The sequence below is a fragment of the Macaca mulatta genome, chromosome 12, assembly GCF_049350105.2.
Source record: "Macaca mulatta isolate MMU2019108-1 chromosome 12, T2T-MMU8v2.0, whole genome shotgun sequence".
Taxonomy (NCBI): Eukaryota; Metazoa; Chordata; class Mammalia; order Primates; family Cercopithecidae; genus Macaca; species Macaca mulatta.
This window is the reverse complement of record NC_133417.1, coordinates 15831020-15850897: the sequence shown is the minus strand read 5'-3', so window position 1 is coordinate 15850897 and position 19878 is coordinate 15831020. Positions and strand designations below refer to the sequence as shown.

Genomic DNA, 19878 nt, shown 5'->3' with positions numbered 1-19878 from the left:
AAGTTCAAAGCATGGGCATTTACTAACTGAAACATGAAAATGTCTCAGCTACAGCATGTGGGGCATAAGACGGAGAAAATTAAGAAACATGAAGTCAAATCATAAATAAGGAGTTCAAGAAGCCTTAATAAAATAATATTCCATATGAAAGTATCAAGAAGGAATTAAATTACCAGCACCAATAAATCAATAACCACATTAAAAAATCTCCCTGGGGTCAGTTGCGGTGGCTCACGCCTGTAATCTCAACACTTTGGGTGGCGAGAGCAGGTGGATCACCTGAGGTCAGGAGTTCGAGACCAGCCTGGCCAACACGGTGAAACCCCATCTCTACTAAAAATACAAAAATTAGCATGGTGGCAGGCACCTGTAATCCCAGCTACTCGGGAGTCTGAGACAAGAGAATCACTTGAACCTGGGAGGCAGAGGTTGCAGTGAGCGGAGATTGCACCACTGCACTCCAGCTTGGGCAACAAAGAGCAAAACTCTGTCTCAAAAAATTTAAAAAACAAAATCTCCCCGGAAAATAGGATTGAAAGAGGGTATGATAATTTAAAGCCAATTCTGGAAGAAGGTATGATAGTTTCATGCCAGAAAGAAGGTATGATAGTTTAAAGCCAGAAATTAGCAGGATTTACTCACACTAAGTCAGCACGTTTCTATCAATAAGACAAGCTTTTTTGCATTAGGATGATTTCTGCAACAATTATAATATGATTGAAAACGAAGAAAGAGGCCGGGCGCGGTGGCTCAAGCCTGTAATCCCAGCACTTTGGGAGGCCGAGACGGGCGGATCACGAGGTCAGGAGATCGAGACCATCCTGGCTAACCCGGTGAAACCCCGTCTCTACTAAAAAATACAAAAAACTAGCCGAGCGAGGTGGCAGGCGCCTGTAGTCCCAGCTACTCGGGAGGCTGAGGCAGGAGAATGGCGTAAACCCGGGAGTCGGAGCTTGCACTGAGCTGAGATCTGGCCACAGCACTCCAGCCCGGGCGACAGAGCGAGACTCCGTCTCAAAAAAAAAAAAAAAAAAAAAAAAGAAAAGAAAACGAAGAAAGACAGATGCGCTGCCATGCCCTGCCAGCAGGAAGTCTGTTCTTAGTCTACCTGTTCCTTCTGTCCTTTCCTTCTCTTTTTTCTCCCTCCCACTGTCCCACTCATTTTGAGGCCCACACATTCACTCAGTGAGCAAGCATTTACTCTGACAGGTATTGAACTATGCTAACTACTAAAAATCACAGAAAGTAAAGACTTCATCAAGGCCTTCAAGAAGGTCACTGTCTGAAAGAAGAAAGAGACAAACACAAACAGTCAAAATAGTATGTGGACAAGTCTTAAACCAGAAGTCTGCAGAAGGTGCTGTAGGTAGAAGAGAAAGGAAGATAAAACTGCCTAAGGGAACTCAGTAATGCTTCAATCAGGAATTGCAAGGATGGGGCACTGCACCTATCAACTAAGCACCACGCAGCTCAGCACTGGGAGCTCAGCACTGGGGCAGCCCTGGCTCTCATCTGTCAGTCACAGGTCCTTCCCTGTCTTCCACTGCAGACTCACACTCCAGCCTCCCTGACTCCCTCCCTATCTCCTCTCAGCTTCCTTAATGGTTTCAGCACCCACACAGATGACAACAACTCCTCCTTTCTGCCTCCTCAGACCTTTGACCTTCCAGTTGTCTACTCCCAGGAATCAGCAATCTCTCCTCTGCTAGCTCATTCCCAGCAGCTTGTAAATGTCCTCTAAATCACTCATCTTACAAAGGCCCTCTCTTGAGCTCACATGCCTTTCATCAATGACACCATCAACAGTGAAGCTTCTTTAAGCCGTTGTCTACACCAGCCAGCTCCACTGATGCACTTCCTGTCCCCTCCATAGACCCTCTGATCTGGCTCCACTCGCTCACTCCACAAGAGTAGCTCTTATCAGGATCACCAATGACAGCCATGTTGGCAAATCCAAGGAAGACTTTTCTGTACTTAACAAACTGCACCCCTCAGCAGCAATCCAAAGTTGATCTCCCCTTCCTTCTTGAAAAATTCCCTACTTGTGTGAAAATAAATGTTTATGCCTTCTTGCTACTTCTCTGGTTGCATCTACTAAACCATCTCTCATCTCTACCCACCTTCCAGATCTCTGTTGGTGGGCTCAGTCCAGTGCCTCTTGTCCCCTCATGCTGCTCACTCCAAAATAACCAGCGTCCATTCCCATGCCGATAAACCGATGTCTCCCAAATTTGTATCTCCAAGCCAAATACCTCTGGGCTCTGTCATATACACTGGCCTCCTTTTGGTTCCAAACTCTTTACTACTTCAGAGGGCTATTGCTTATGTTGTTCCTTCTGCCAAAAACTCTCCTTACACCTATATTGGCCCAGCTACCTCTTTTTCATCTTTCAGACTTCAGCTTAAATGCTGTCTCCTCAGAGACCCACTGGAAGGCCATTCTAGGGGTACTCCCTTGTCACTGCATGCTGTTCTCTACTTTCAAGCATTTAAGGTGCAATTCTATCACGTATTTTCTGTCTGATTTCCCAACAGGACTGTCAGGCTCAAGAAGGTAGGTACTTAATTTATTTTGTTCACCTAATGCCTATAATGCCTGTTGCAAACAAGGTACTCCAGAAATACTTGTCCAAAGAATAAAGTTTGCTCGGGCTGAAAATCAAAGGACAAACAGTCACTGGCAGTCTTAAGTTGAGTTCCATTCTTTCTTAGAAGTAGAGGTAAGGGAGAAGGCAGAAAACATTACAGGTAAAAGGAATGTGCAAATACGTATGGACAAAGCACAGACGCAAGAGTGTGTGGCCTGTTCAGAGGAAACAAGCAATCTAGAAAGATCACAGAACTGGTTCCCAACCTGTAAACATTACCGATCCCCACTCCTGGGCTGAAAGGGGAAAGTTATTAAAAGGATGTCTGATAATTATTCCATACATACACCAAGAATTCCTATACAGACAAAATATTCATATTCATGTTTCAATACTGAGAAAGTATTCATATTTTCAAGCTTACCTTTATGCATTATGAATGTATTATGAATTTTTAACGCAAAAATAATATAAAAAGTGCTTCGAAATTCTTAGTTTGATGTTTTTATTTCAATTAACAAATACTAGAAATTCTACTAGAGCTCTCTAGAGCTCTGTAATTCTAGATACTAAGAAGATGAAATAATTATCAAAAAGCCTATAAAATACCAGTCAGGCATACAACAGAAAGACTGGACAGAGATAAGACCCAACAGTCAATTTCTAGCACCAAAAGTCAACAGTGCTTTGGTCTTGCAGGGAAATCTATACAAGTCATCTCTGAACTGGAGAATGTAGAAACTGGATGAATATGTAATTGTGTAACTTGGAAAGAACATTAAAAGCTGGAATTACTCAAGTATATTCAAGAATATTCTGCAGTAGGGAAAAAATCAAAGTTAAACTAATTTTCTCTCATTCTGTATCCCTCACTCCAGTGTGCACAATGATTAACTACAATGTAATTACGACAAAACCCAACCACAATGTAAAAGCACCAAAATGAATAAAAGGTTCAGGCTCACCACATTACATTAAAAAGGCAGGTCACGTGAACAACAAAATAAAATCATTAACATTGGTTAATTTTCAGCTGATAAAATTACAGGTTCCTTAATCTTATCTTTGTGCTTTCCTGTGTTTTCCAAATTTTTTCTATGATGAATACATATTACTTTTATAATTACAACTAGAAAAATGGTATTCAAAACTCAGGCACTATCATTTCATAGTGGAGGGAAACCTACCTTTCAATACTAGGGAATATAGTGAAGTAAACAATAAGAAAAAAATTCCTAAGAAAATGGAGCTAGCAGATCAGTTATTTCCATAAAAACATGTTGTGAAATACTACAGGCTGGTCAACACAAATAACTGTAAAAACAAACAACAAAAAAAAAGGCCACTGCATTACAGTACACTTGCCATCAGAAAATAACAGGAAAAAATACTACACAGGTGTCAGATAAGGTACTCGTGATTAGAACTTACCTTCACCAGTATTTTAATAAAGTAAATTTTTAAAATCCTCTCAGATATTTTAAATATATTTTTCCCTAAATGTGAACTGTAAAAGTAGAACACAGTTTCATTCTATTTTTTCTCCTCCTGTGGCAGATTTAGGCTATTGGATTAAAATTGCTTCTATTTTTTTCTACTCCTTGAAACTCCCCCAAAGATGAAACAAGATGGACATCCACTGAGAACTGCTGAAGTTTGGGGATGGGTATTCCAAGGTTTGTTAAAATCTCTTTACTTTTATATCTGTTAGAAATTATCCAGGGCCGGGCTCGGTAGCTTACGTCTGTAATCCCAGCACTTTGGGAGGCCCAGGTGGGTGGGTCACCTAAGGTCAGGAGTTCAAGACCAGTCTGGCCAACAGAGCGAAACCCTGTCTCTACTAAAAATACGAAAAGCAGCCGGGAGTGGTGGCGCATGCCTGTAATCCCAGCTACTCAGGAGGTTGATGCGGGAGAACTGCTTGAACCCAGAGGCAGAGGTCACAGTGAACCAAAATCACACCACTACACTCCAGCCTGGGCAACAGAGCAAGACTCCGTCTCAAAAAAAAAAGAAAGAAAGAAATTATCCAGAATTAGCGGGACCAGTGGCACATGCCTGATTAGGGATCAGAAATTACCTATAATCAAAGTGGCATCTAATTGTGCTTTTGATTTTCATCTAAGGACTAAGGATACTGACCTTCCTTTTTTTTTTTTTTTTTTTTTTTGAGATGAAGTCTCGCTCTGTCACAAGGCTGGAGTGCAGTGGCACGATCTCAGCTCACTGCAACCTCTGCCTCCCAGGTTCAAGCAATTCTCCCACCTCAGCATTCCGAGTAGTTGGGACCACAGGTACATGCCACCACACCCAACCAAATTTTGGATCTATTGACCTAGTAATCCACCCACCTTGGCCTCCCAAAGTGCTGAGATTACAGGTGTAATCAGCCTAGACTTGAGCTTCTTTTCATGATGTATTAGCCATTTGGATATCTTCTTTGGAGAAATATCTGATCAAATCCTCTGCTCATTTGTTAACTGGGTTATGTGTCTTTTTACCGTTGATTTTAAGAATTTCTAAAATATACTTTGGATAAAAGTCCTTTATCAGATATATGACAAGCAAATACTTTTTCTCATTCTGGGATGTCTTCATTTTCTTGATGGTGCCATTTGAAAAAAAAAAAAATTCCGTCTTAATGAAGATCAATTTATCTGTTTTTCTTTTAGTGCCTATGTTTTAGCTGTCATACTGAAGAAGCCAGGCATGGTGGCTCACACCTGTAATCCCAGCAGGTTTGGGAGGCCGAGACAGGAAGATTGCTTGACTCACGAGTTTGAGACCAGCCTGGGCAATGTGGCAAACCCTATCTCTATAAAAAATTCAACAATTAGCTGGTACATGCTTGTAGTCCCAGCCACTCGGGAGGCTAAAGTAGGAGGATCGTTGAGCCCAGCAGGAAGTCAAGGCTGCAGTGAGCTGCAATTCCCCTACTGTACCCTAGCCTCAGCGACAAGAGTGAGACCCTATATCAAAAAAAGAAGAAAAAAGAAACCATTGTCTAATACAAGGGCATGAAGATTTACAACCATGTTTTCTTCTAAGAGTTGTTTTTTCTTTTTTAATAGAGATGGCATCTCGCTATGTTGCCCAGGCTGGTCTTGAATTCCTGGGCTCAAGTGATCCTCCCACCTTGGCCTCAAAAGTGCTGGGATTACAGGTATGACCCACTAGGCTTAGCCTGAGTTTTATTGTTTCAGATCTGACATTTAGGTCTATGATGAATTCTGAATTTATATATATAAGTGAGGTAAGGATCCAAATTCCGTTTTTTGTTATGTGGATATCCACCTGTACCACCATCATTTGTTGAAAAAGATATTCTTTCTCCACTTAATTGTCCTTGCACTTTGTGGAAAATCAATTGACCATAAATGGAAGGGTTTAGTTCTGGATTCTCATTCTATTGCATTGATCTATATGTCTATCTTTAAGCCAGTATCAGATGTCTCAATTATTATAATTTTGTAGTAAGTTATGAAAGTCCTCCAACTTTTTTTTCAAGATTGTTTTGGCAATTCTGGGTCCCTTGCATTTCTACATGAGTTTTAAGATCCGCTTATCAATTTCTGCAAAGTAGGCAACTGGGTTTGTTTGTTTGTTTGTTTATGAGACGGAGTCTCACTCTGTCACCCAGACTGGAGTGCAGTGGCACAATCTCGGCTCATTGCAAACTTTGCCTCCCAGGTTCAAACAATTCTCCTGCCTCAGCCTCCCAAGTAGCTGGGATTACAGGCGCACACCACCACGCTTGGTTAATTTTTGTATTTTTAGTAGAGATGGGGTTTCACCATACTGGTCAGGCTGGTCTCGAACTCTCGATCTCACACCCGCCTCGGCCGCCAAAAGCACTGGGATTATAGGCATGAGCCACCACACCTGGCCTGGAATTTTAATAGGGATTGTGCTAAATCTATATGGGGAGTATTACCATCATAACAATAATAAGTCTTCCAATCCCTGAACATAGAGTATCTTTCCATTTATTTAGATCTTTCAATGATGTTTTACAGTTCAGAATGTAAGTTCTGGCCAGGCACAGTGGCTTACACCTGTAATTCCAGCACTTTGGGAGGTCGAGGCAGGTGGATTGCTTGAATTCAGGAGTTTGAGACCAACCCAGGCAACATGGAGAAACCTAGTCTCTAAAAAAAACAAAAATTAGCCAGGTGTGATGGTATACGCCTTTGGTATCAACTACTCAGAAGGCTGAGGTGGGAGGATCACTTGAGCCCAGGAGGCAGAATTTGTAGTGAGCTGATACTGTGCTACTGCACTTAAGCATGGGCAACAAGAGTGACACCCTGTCTCAAAAAAAAAAAAAAAAAGGAATGTAAGTTCTGCACTTCTTTTGTTAACTTTATTCCCAAATGTTTTATTCTTTTTGACACTATTGTGAATGGAATTGTTTCCTTGGTTTCATTTTTGAATTATTCATTGTAAATGTATAACAATAAAATTACTTTCTGTATATTGATCCTGTATTCTGAAACTTTGAGGAGCTTATAACAATTTTATAGTGCATTCCTTAAGATGTTTTATATACAAGATCATGCCATCTGCAAATAGAGATTATCTTACTTCCTTTCCAATATGAATGCCTTTTCTTTCTTTTTCTTCCCTAATTGTCTTGGCTAGAACCTCCAATACAATGTTAAAGCTAAGTGTCAAAGAGACTATACCTGTCTTGGTCAGGCACAGTGGCTCACACCTATAATCCCAGCACTTTGGGAGGCTGAGGTGGGTGGATCACTTAAGCTCAGGAGTTCGAGATCAGCCTGGGCAACATAGTAAAACCCCATCTATATAAAAAATATCTCTAGCTCTCCTCCCGCTACCCAAGATGCCGAAAGGAAAGAAGGCCAAGGGAAAGAAGGTGGCTCCAGCCCCTGCTGTCGTGAAGAAGCAGGAGGCCAAGAAAGTGGTGAATCCCCTGTTTGAGAAAAGGCCTAAGAATTTCGGCACTGGACAGGACATCCAGCCCAAAAGAGACCTCACCCGCTTTGTGAAATGGCCTCGCTATATCAGGTTGCAGCGGCAGAGAGCCATCTTCTATAAGCGGCTGAAAGTGCCTCCTGCTATTAACCAGTTCACCCAGGCCCTGGACCGCCAGATAGCTACTCAGCTGCTTAAGCTGGCCCACAAGTACAGACCAGAGACAAAGCAAGAGAAGAAGCAGAGGCTGTTGGCCCGGGCCGAGAAGAAAGCTGCTGGCAAAGGGGACGTCCCCACTAAGAGACCACCTGTCCTTCGAGCAGGAGTTAACACCGTCACCACCTTGGTGGAGAACAAGAAGGCTCAGCTGGTGATGATTGCACATGACGTGGATCCCAGAGAGCTGGTTGTCTTCTTGCCTGCCCTGTGTCGTAACATGGGGGTCCCTTACTGCATTATCAAGGGGAAGGCCAGACTGGGCCGTCTAGTCCACAGGAAGACCTGCACCACTGTCGCCTTCACACAGGTGAACTCGGAAGACAAAGACGCTTTGGCTAAGCTGGTGGAAGCTATCAGGACCAATTACAACGACAGATACGATGAGATCCGCCGTCACTGGGGCAGCAATGTCCTGGGTCCCAAGTCTGTGGCTCGTGTCGCCAAGCTCGAAAAGGCAAAGGCTAAAGAACTTGCCACTAAGCTGCGTTAAATGTACACTGTTGAGTTTTCTGTACATAAAAATAATTAAAATACAAATTTTCCTTCAAAAAAAAATCTCTATATATATAAATTTTTAAAAATTATAATGACTATATGTCTTGTTCCTAATCTTAGGACAGCATTCTGTCTTATCATTAAGTATGATATTAGCTGTAGGTTTTCACAGATGGTTTATCACACTGAGGAAGTTCCCTTCCATTTCTAATTTGTTGAATGTTTTTTATCATGAAACAATGTTGGATTTAATCAAATGTTTTTCCTGCCGCTATTGAGATGTTCATGTTGGTCTTGCCCTTTATTCTATTACATGGCATGTTACATTAATTTACAGATATTAAGCCAACTTTGCATTCCTGGGATAATTCCCACTCGGTTACAGTATAGAATTCTTCTGATATGTTGCTATATTCAGTTTGCAAGTATTTTGTTGAGGTATTTTACACCTACATCCATAAAGAATACTGTTCTGTAGTTTTCTTGTCTTCTGATGTCTTTGCCTGGTTTTAGTATCAGCCTAATAATGTCCACACAGGATAAACTGGAAAGTAACACCTCTTCTTTATTTTGAAAGAGCGTGTGAAGAATTTGTGTTGATTCTTCTTTAAATATTTGGTGGAATCACAAAATGCGAAGTTATCTGGACCCAAGCTTTTTTGGGAGGGGCTTTTTTATTGTTAATTCAATCTATTTACTTTATTGGTCTATTCAGATTTTCTATTTTTGGGGAGGTTGAGGCAGGAGAATTGCTTGAACCCAGGAGGCAAACGCTGCAGTGAGCCACCATTGTACCACTGCACTCCACCCTGAGTGACAGAGCAAGACTCCATCTCAAACAAACAAAAAAGACTTTATTTCTTTTCGAGTCAATTTCAGTAGCGTCTTTCAAAGACTGCATACATCTCATATGTGTTATCTAACTTGTTGGCATAAAATGGTTCCTAGTATCTCCTTATAATCTTTTTTAATTTCCATGTAAGGTCAGTAGTGATGTCCTTTCTTTCGTTCCTCATTTTATTAATTTATTAATCTAGCTCAAGGTTTGTCCATTTTGTTGATCTTTGCACAGAACCTATTTTTGGTTTGATTTTCCCTACTTTTTTTTCCCTCTATTTCATTTATTTCTATTCCAGTTTTTATTACTATATTCCTTCTGCTTGCTTTGGATTTAGTGTGTTCTTCTTTTATTAGTTTCTTAAGGTGGAAGATTTGACATCTTTCTTCTTTTCTTAATTCAAGCGTTTATAGCTATAAATTTCCCTCTGGGAAATGCTTTTGCTGTATCCCCTAGCTTATGATACATTGCTTTGTTTTTTGCATGAAGCACAGTAGGCCCTCAATAAACATTCATTGTTGAAAAACGAGTGGCAGGGTTTTTTTTCCTCTTGTTGTTGTTTTTTGAGATGGAGTGTCACTCTGCCACCCAGACTGGAATGCAGTGGGCAGTCATGTGATCTGGGCTCACTGCAACCTCCACCTCCTGGGTCCAAGCTATTCTCCTGCCTCAGCCTCCCAAGTAGCTGGGATTATAGGCACCCACCACCACGCCCAGCCCAGCTAATTTTTTGTATTTTTAGTAGAATGGGGTTTCGCCATGTTGGCCAGGCTGGTCTTGAACTCCTGACCTCAGGTGATCCACCTGCCTTGGCCTCCCAAAGTGCTGGGATTACAGATATGAGCCACCGCACCCAGCCCAGGGTTTTTTTGTTTGTTTTTGTTTTTTCAATTGTGGCAAAACATACATAAGATTTGCCATTTTAGGCCGGGCGCAGTGGCTCAAGCCTGTAATCCCAGCACTTTGGGAGGCCGAGGCGGGCGGATCACGAGGTCAGGAGATCGAGACCATCCTGGCTAACATGGTGAAACCCCGTCTCTACTAAAACATACAAAAAAAAACTAGCCGGGCGCAGTGGCGGGCGCCTGTAGTCCCAGCTACTCGGGAGGCTGAGGCAGGAGAATGGCGTGAACCCGGGAGGCGGAGCTTGCAGTGAGCTGAGATTCGGCCACTGCACTCCAGCCTGGGCGACAGAGCGAGACTCCATCTCAAAAAAAAAAAAAAAAAAAAAAAAAGATTTGCCATTTTAACTATTTTTAAACATACAATTAATTCGGTGGTATAAAGTACATTCACATTGTTTGCAACCATCATCATCATGATATGATATATTTTGTCTTCATCTCAGAGTATTTTCCAATTTTCCTGTGGCTTTTTCTTTGAATCATTGGTGATTTCAGTTTGTGTAGTTTAATTTTCACATATTCTGAATTTCCCAAATTTCCTTCTGTTATTGATATCTAATTTCATTTCATTATGGTCAGAGAACATAGTATGATTTCCATCCTTTAAATTAATTGAGGTTTGTTTTATGGCATAACATATGGTCTATCCTGAAATGTTCCATATGTATTTCAGAACAATGTGTATCCTACTATTATTGGAAGGGGTGTTCTATAAATGTTTGTACCTTAATGATTTAAAAGTTTGCCTGTATCTAGATCAGGTTTACAAACAAAAAAAAAAATTCTCAATTATTTCAATTTTAAAATTTTCATTTTATGACTTTCTATACTAAGTACTCCATGTGCATATACAAATAAAAAGAAAGTCTCCCTTCAAAAATAAAAATGTTTCTGGTAACACATGAATAGTTGGTTTCTAACAGTGAAATCCACTAAAAAGCTAAGCACAAAGGAGCACATATGCTGGCTTGAGAGATTTTCTTTCTTTTTTTTTTTTTTTTTGAGAGGGAGTCTCGCACTGTCATCCAGGCTGGAGTGCAGTGGCACAATCTCGGCTCACGGCAACCCCCGCCTCCCAGGTTCAAGCGATTCTCCTGCCTCAGCCTCCCAAGTAGCTAGGATTACACACACCCACCACCAGGCCTGGTTAATTTTTGTATTTTCAGTAGAGACAGAGTTTCACCATGTTGGCCAGGCTGGTCTTGAACTCCTGATCTCAGGTGATCCGCCCGCCTCAGCCTCCCAAAGTGCTAGCATTACAGGCGTGAGCCACCGCGCCCAGCCTGCTTGACAGATTTTCTAAGAGGTTCACGAAACAGAAAAATCCCCAGACTTAGGTGAATAAGAAAGTAAGAGAACAGGCCAGGCCCGGTGGCTCACAACTGTAATCCTAGCACTTTGGGAGGCCAAGGCGGGAAGATCATCCTGGCCAACATGGTGAAACCTCATCTCTACTAAAAATACAAAAATTAGCTGGGCGTGGTGGCAGTGCCTACAGTCCCAGTTACTCAGGAGGCTGAGGCAAGAGAATCGCTTCAACCCAGGAGGCAGAGGCTGCAGTGAGCTGAGATGGCACCACTGCATTCCAGTCTGGTGACAGAGCAAGACTCTATCTCAAAAAAAAAAAAAAAAAAAAAAAGAGAGAGAAGAGAAATCTGATATGTCATTTGATATAGTATGACAGCTGACATGGCCATCCCAAATTTCCCAAGGGAGCTAGGTTATACCCAGTTGAAAAAAAACAAAACTCCTAAAGTCCTGGGTATTTAATGTGAAGACAGAAGGTGTAAGAAGGATGAGGATTTAAAAAAACAAGAGAAGTCTTTCTGCGTTACCGAATAAAGAAGTCAAGCTATTAATAATTAATACACCAATAGTTTAAAACTTGCCTTTCATTTCATCAATAAAATAAGCATAGCTACTTCATATTTGAAGCAGTACCTTCCAATTTGTTGAGTGATCATACAAATGCTACTTTCTCTATCCCCTACAAAATCTGTCAGATTATAATTATAATGCCTATTTTACAGAGAAGAAAAGATTCAGAAGCAAAGTGACTTCTGGGGTAACACAGCAAGTATGAAACAGAACCAGGATTTCGATTCCTTTTTTGTTTTGTTTTGTTTTAGAGAGATGTGGTCTTCCTATGTTGCCCATGCTGGTCTCGAACTCCTGGCCTCAAGTGATTCTCCCACTCTGGCCTCCCAAAACACTGGGATTACAGATGTAAGCCACCACGCCTGGCCAGAACCAAGATTTGAATTTTGCTTTCTAACTCAAAATCCAGAGCTATTTTCACCAAAATGCAGCTCCTTCTTCTCACCAAAAACAGACACACATCTCTGAGTACTTTAGACATACATATCATTTAGGAAAAAGACCTACAAAAGAAAGATATATGCACCATATTTAATGTTCTCAAAATAAGAGCCAAAAAGCTTGAATATAGAGGAACAACTAGTACCTGGCCCAGCACCACATACTGAGCAAGTGATCCACAAAGAATAAATGAAGAGAAAGAACCATCACATGCATTCCCATAAGTAGCTTAGGACAGTAATCGGCAACATTTAGTTCAGAGAGTTCAGGACGTCCCATAGATGCCAATGGTGAGCCAAAAGCATGATCAAAAATAGGAAAAAGAGAGGAAAACTAGGAAAACGTACGGAAAGAAAAAGAGGAGAAACAACAAAATATGCGTAACCATTGGGGGAAACTGGGTGAAGGGTAAACATGAACTCCCGTACATTTTTTGCAACTGCTTATGAATCTATAATTATTTCAAAATAAGTAGTTAAAGAAAACAAAAGAAGAAAAAAGTGGAAAGACAGACATGAAATGAAAAGGCTCTTGGTCCCAGTTTCCTAAGTTCATGGAGTACCTAATGTACCAGGCAATCTGCCAGGCACTGCCCTCGACAAGCTCCATGTTCACTGCAGAGAGAGAGACAAGTAAATAATCTATTCCACCACAGTATATCAAGATGCTTTCCTGCAAGGCTCTACTTTTGTAATTCCTTAGCAAACATGGATAAAAGAAAGGCTACAACAGTGAAACAAATACAAGGGCACCACTAGATAAAGCTACATTTTAGGTGCACCTGAGCATGAGAATGCAGGCCTTGCTTATTGTCCCTCACCATCCAAGCATATTTACCTTGCTTAGGCAAGATTCATACTCCTCAGTACGAATCTGATGGACAAGGAAAATGTGCAGAGTCATAGACAACCTTCAAAGATAAGGAACTCTGTGTCTGCTAAAGAAAGAGAACTTCATTTTGGGCTTTAGAGATTCATTTATTCATTGACAATTTAGATCTTCTTATGTTACTTCAAACCCTTTCAATGCAATTTAAGTGACCTGTCAGGGAAAAATAATGTGGAACGTCACCTGAGCAATGACAAAGGCTACTGAAAAGATAATTTCATATACTATAAAATAAGCAATTTTATACACTGTATACAATTTCATATACTATGAAATACTGTGAAATTTCATACCCTGTCTACCACTATTCAATCATATTTCAAGCTCATATACTTTTAAGTCTGTACTTTACTAAGCTTATACCTAACAAAAATTTGCTATATTTCTCAGATAAGCTATAGAAAGACACTGCTTTTACTAAAATGAAATTTTTATAGTTATGTTTTATGGACTTACAAAAAATAAATTCCAAAAGAAAAGTGCAAAAAGAGAGCTGTGCCTTAACAATGTTAGTATAAACTGGGTTGTACTACATACAGCAGCTCGGTTTTCAAAATGAGTTGTGATTGCCTCAATATTTTTCCAACATAAACTTATTCCTATTCAACATTAACATGGTTTTCCTTAAAATATCAAAAGACCTAACCATCACTCTAGTCCTGCATTTTCAAAAACGGTCACTTAAGAATGTAATTGAGGCCAGGCACGATGGCTTACACCTGTAATCCCAGCACTTTGGAAGCCTGAGGCGCGTGGATCACTTGAGGTGAGGAATTCGAGACCAGCCTTGCCAACATCGTGAAACCCCGTCTCTACTAAAAACACAAAAATATTAGCCAGGTGTGGTGGCGCATGCCTGTCATCCCAGCTACTCCCGATGCTGTGGCACGAGAATCGCTTGAACTAGGGAGGCAGAGGTTGCAGAGTCAAGATCACACCACTGCACTCCAGCCTGGGTGACAGAACAAAACTCCTGTCTCAAAAAAAAAGGAATGTAATTGAATATAATCAAATAAACAATTTAATGTACCGCTGATGAAAATAAAAAGTAATAATATATAGGACAATTTGGCAACATCTCTTGATCCAACCAGTCCAAATCTAAGAATGCATCTAAGGAAATAATTTATCAAGTATGCTAAAATGGGCTGGGTGCCATGGCTCCTGACAGAGCGAGACTCCATCTCAAAAAAAAAAAAAGGTATACTAAACTGAACATATCAAGTTGTTCACTGCAGCTGGTCATCCTTTCTTTTAATTCTTTTTTTTCTTTCTTTATTTTGGTCATCCTTTTTAAATGAAATAATCCTAAATGTTAATGAATAGGGAATTGGGAAATAAATTACAGGACATCCAAACAACAGCAAACCATGCAGTTACCAAGAATGATAATAAAAAATCTGTTCTTGCCAGGCGCAGTGGCTCAGCCTGTAATCCCAGTACTTTGGGAGGCAGAGGGGGGCGGATCATGAGATCAGGAGATTGAGACCATCCTGGCTAACACTGTGAAACCCCGTCTCTACTAAAAATACAAAAAATTAGCCGGGTGTGGTGGTGGGCACCTGTATTCCCAGCTACTCAGGAGGCTGACGCAGGAGAATGGTATGAACCCAAGAGGCGGAGCTTGCAGTGAGCCAAGATCGCACCACTGCACTCCAGCCTGGGTGACAGAGTGAGACTCCGTCTCAAAAAATAAATAAATAAATAAATAAATAAATAAAAATAAATAAATAATCTGTTCTTATTGGTCTGTAAAGATATCTGCAATCATTTTAGTGAAAAAAGCAACCCAGAAAACAATTAGAAACGCAAACTAGGCCAGGAGCAGTGGCTCACGGCTGTAATCCCAGCACTTTCGGTGGCCGAGGCCAGAGGATCACCTCAGGTCAGGAAACTGAGACCAGCCTGGCCAAAATGGTGAAACCCCGTCTCTACTAAAAATACAAAAATTAGCTGGGCGTGGTGGCGGGCACCTGTAATCCCAGGTACTTGAGAGACTGAGGCAGGAGAATCACTTGAACCCAGCAGGCAGAGGTTGCAGTGAGCCAAGACTGCGGCACTGCACTCTAGCCTGAGTGACAAGAGCGAAACCCCATCTCAAAAAAAAAAAAAAAATTAAAAAGTATTTATTTATATGCATCATGCATAGAAAACATATGGAAGGGAACACACCAAAATGTTAATACTGTGTTTTCCCTCTTGTCACCCAGGCTGGACTGCAGTGACATGATCTCGGCTCACCGCAACCTTCGCCTCCCAGGTTCAAGCTATTCTCCTGCCTCAGCCTCCTGAGTAGCTGGGATTACAGGTGCACACTACCATGCCCAGCTAACTTTACATTTTTAGTAGAGACAGGGTTTCACCATGTTCGCCAGGCTGGTCTCGAACTCCTGACCTCAAGTGATCCATCCGCCTCCACCTCCCAAAGTGCTGGGATTACAAGCATGAGCCACTGCGCCCAGCCTCTATTCCTATTCTTTTTAGTTAAATCATAATCTATCCAATAAATACCAGAAAGTTGTTTTTAAAGTTAAATCAAATTGTAATCCTGATATCACAATCATCATCCATTACTACAAGTATTGAAAACCACAGAAAGTTTGGTAGATCACCATATTAGAAAGAAACACACGTGCACACACGTACACACACACACACAGAAGCAATTATTCAGTAAATCTTCTGTATCTAGTACTCATCTCTAGAAGGCAGTATTGGTAACACCTACAAGGAAACAAAACTTATTCCTGCCTCGTCCAGTCACAAAATTCTTGCCAAGTCAAAACAGAAAAGCAAACAAGAAATGAGAAGAGGCCGGGCGAGGTGGCTCACGCCTATAATCCCAGCACTTTGGGAGGTCGAGGCGGGTGGGTTGCCTGAGGTCAGGAGTTTGAGACCAGCCTGGCCAACATGGTGAAACCCTGTCTCTACTAAAAATAAAAAACATTAGCCAGGCATGGTGGTGGATGCCTGTAATCCCAGCAACTCAAGAGGCTGAGGCAGGAGAATCGCTTGAACCCGGGAGGCAGAGGTTGCAGTGAGCTGAGTCTTGCCACTGCACTCCAGCCTGGGCAATAAGAGTGAAACTATGTCTCAAAAAAAAAGAAAGAAATGAGAAGAGTGACCAATTTGCCTTTGATCACTGAACTATGGTCATGTTTTCACTCAAAAAATGACACATGACATGTTTCTGCACCATTTTGAAATTATTTATTTATTTATTCACTTTTTTTGAGATGGAGTCTTGCTCTGTCACAGGCTGGAGTGCAGTGCTGCGATCTTGGCTTACTGAAACTTCCGCCTCCTGGGTTCAAGCAATTCTCCTGCCTCAGCCTCCCAAGTAGCTAGGACTACAGCCACATGCCACCAGGCCCAGATAATTTTTGTATTTTTAGTAGAGACGGGGTTTCACCATGTTAGCCAGGATGGTCTCAATCTCTTGACCGCGTGATCTGCCCACCTCAACCTCCCAAAGTGCTGGGATTACAGGCATGAGTCACTACGCCAGACCTGAAATTACATTTTTTAAATGTATTTTTAAAATACATATCGCAGGCCGGGCACAGTGGCTCACACCTGTAATCCCAGCACTTTGGGAGGCCAAGGTGGGAGGATCACTTGAGCTGATGAGTTTGAGAATAGCCTGGGCTACACACTGAGACCCCAGCTCTACAAAAAATACAAAAATCAGGCCGGGCACAGTGGCTCACACCTGTAATCTCAGCACTTTGGGAGGCCGAGGCGGGTGGATCACCTGAGGTCAACAGTTACAGACCAGGCTGGTCAACATGGTGAAACCTTGTCTCTAGTAAAAATGCAAAAATTAGCCAGGTGTGGTGGCGTGCCCATGTAATCCCAGCTACTCGGGAGGCTGAGGTGGGAGAACTGTTTGAACCCTGGAGGCGGAGGCTGCAGTGAGCCGAGATCACGACACTGCACTCCAGCCCAGGCAACAGAGGAAGATCCCATCTCAAAACAAATAAAATTAAATTAAATAAATAAATAAAATAAACAATATTAAAATCAGCCAGGCATGGTAGTATGCACTTGTAGTCCCACCTACCTGGGAGGCTGAGATGGGGGAATGGTTTGAGCCCAGGAGGCAGAGGTTACAGTGAGCCAAGATGGTGCCACTGTACTCTAGCCTGGGCGATAGAGCTTTGTCTCAAAAAACAAACAAACAAACAAAAACGTATCTATATTGCACACTGAATTTCATTAAAACTTCCAAGGTGAATAATCTGGGAATATCTAACATCTATTTATATCAATGTTAAGGCACATAACTTTTAACCCAAAATGTCGAACTTCTGGGAATTTATTCCTATATGTGCAAAAATAATATATTATAGAATTATTCTTTGCAGCATTGTTTATAAAAGCAAAAGATTAGATAAAACTAAATGTTCATCAATAGAGGACTCAGGAAATCATGATATGCCATGCAACAGCATACTATTCAGTCATACTATTCATTAAAAAAAAAGAGGAAGTCTTTAATGTACTGACGTAGAATGATTTCCAAGATATACTAAGTTTCAAAAAAGCAAAATGCGGCTGGGCACGGTGGCTAATGCCTGTAAACCCAACACTTTGGGAGGCCAAGGTGGGCGGATCACCTGAGGTCAGGATTTCAAGACCAGCCTGACCAACATGGAGAAACCCCATCTCTACTAAAAATACAAAATTAGCCAGGCATGGTGGCACATGCCTGTAATCCTAGCTACTTGGGAGGCTGAGGCAGAAGAATCACTTGAACCTGGGAGATGGAGGTTGCAGTGAGCCGAGATCATGCCATTGCACTCCAGCCTGGGCAACAAGAGTGACACTCCGTCCCAAAAAAAGGAAAAGAAAAAGCAAAATGCAAAAGTAGTCTATAATCAGCCACGATCTGTACAAAAATGGAGGGAGGTATGTGTGCATATATGTATATATGTATGGGTGTGTATATATATATATATGGGCTTTTTTTTTTTCATGAATATAATTAACAACATTGGTTGGCCAGGCGTGGTGGCTCACGCCTGTAATCCCAGCACTTTGGGAGGCCAAGACGGGCAGATCACGAGGTCAGGAGATCGAGACCATCCTGGCTAACACGGTGAAACCCCGTCTCTACTAAAAATACAAAAAAATTAGCCAGGCGCGGTGGTGGGCGCCTGCAGTCCCAGCTACTGGGGAGGCTGAGGCAGGAGAATGGCGTGAACCCGGGAGGTAGAGCTTGCAGTGAGCCGAGATGGTGTCACTGCACTCCAGCCTGGGCTACAGCTATAATATTAAAATTTCATGCATTTAACTAATAGTCCTATTTCTCACTTCTGGATAATTTGAGCAAGATGAAGCGAATTCTCATATAACTATAATACATTTACATTCACTCATAATAAAAAGAGAAACAAATATATCCCTTAGATACCTTCTTAAAACTTCTATGTTCAATAATGCACATAATAAACTTGTAACTACAATTCAAAATAATAATGCCATCACTATTCAGAAGCAAACACAACAGCAACAAGTTTCCTAAAAGAACAATGTCTAACCCCTGCCCTGCAAATTCCAAAACTGAATCACTGACCAGTTTATAATTCAAGTAAGGATCTGAAAATACTAGAGTCCTGATTTCATCAATATTTAGGACTCTCTACAACACATTAGTTTCAAACAGCCTTCTTCTCTCAGCAAGAGTGCTTTCTTGCCTCTTATCTGCGGCCACTTCTCAAAATGAGACCATGACATTACTATAGCCAAAAGTCAATCTCCTTGTCTTATGGTGACAAGCTAGGTCCCCAGCCAACACTGCTCTCTCAAAAATGGAAGACAACGAAACAGACCCCAGAGTACCCCACCAGGAGAGTGTGCACCTGACTCACGGCCTCACATCCTTCAGGCCAAAACAGGAAGAGGCCACATCTCTTTCCCCAGCCCCAGATTAGGATCCCATCCCTCTTCAGTTTTCCCATAGTAGCACGCTTAATACACAGAATAATAACCATTACTCGTCTGCCTTCCCTCTAAGGCATGGAGCTCCTTGGAAACAAGGCTTAACAGCCTTTCTCTCTGCCCTTAAGCATAACAGCAAAGTTTGTTGAATGAAGATTTTGATCAAGTTATACAGTTTGTTCAATCTCTAGTAATTACCTAGGATATACCCTAGAATAATGCTCTTATTTTAATGTCAGCAGTTTCATTAAAGACTCTCTGTTTTTAGGTCCATTTCTCATTAATGCCTTGTGTACAGCCTTTCTGCATCACCTCCAGTCTCCCTACCCCACCCCAAAAGAGGTCTAGTAACCAGATGATTACAATGAGACGTTCCTAATCTCCCAGTGCTTAGTCATTCTTTCATGACTCCATAAAATCAGTAACTCTACAATTAAACTAAATACTGTCCCTCTGTCCAAACAAATTCTCTTTTGGCCACTTCAGAAATCTACTGCATGTTCTGAAAAGAAAGACAGAATGGCAAGCTTTCCCCACTATGTTTACTTTAGAAACACAGTCACAGATCACAAGAAATCTGCCTGGCACACCAATCACTGCCAACAGGTACGCTCAATCAGCAGTAAGTCCAGACAGCTCACACTGAGGGCATTTTTTAGAGGGCTACCTTCCTCAGAATAGGGTCCCATGTCTGGAGGGTAATTTATTAAATAAAAAGAATGCCTCTTCTGTCAAACGTTTTAGA

At 41.5% G+C, this 19878-nt stretch overlaps 1 protein-coding gene and 1 pseudogene across 13 annotated transcripts in view; one reads left to right on the top strand and one right to left on the bottom strand.

Annotated features, from left to right (window-relative positions):
- Positions 1-19878, bottom strand: part of CLASP1 (cytoplasmic linker associated protein 1) — a 312280-nt gene that overhangs the window by 275841 nt on the left and 16561 nt on the right. The gene's annotated exons all lie outside the window — the stretch shown is intronic.
- LOC707182 (large ribosomal subunit protein eL8 pseudogene) lies at positions 7411-9525 on the top strand (annotated as a pseudogene). Its single transcript, XR_001438509.3, has one exon. The product of XR_001438509.3 is annotated as a large ribosomal subunit protein eL8 pseudogene (transcript).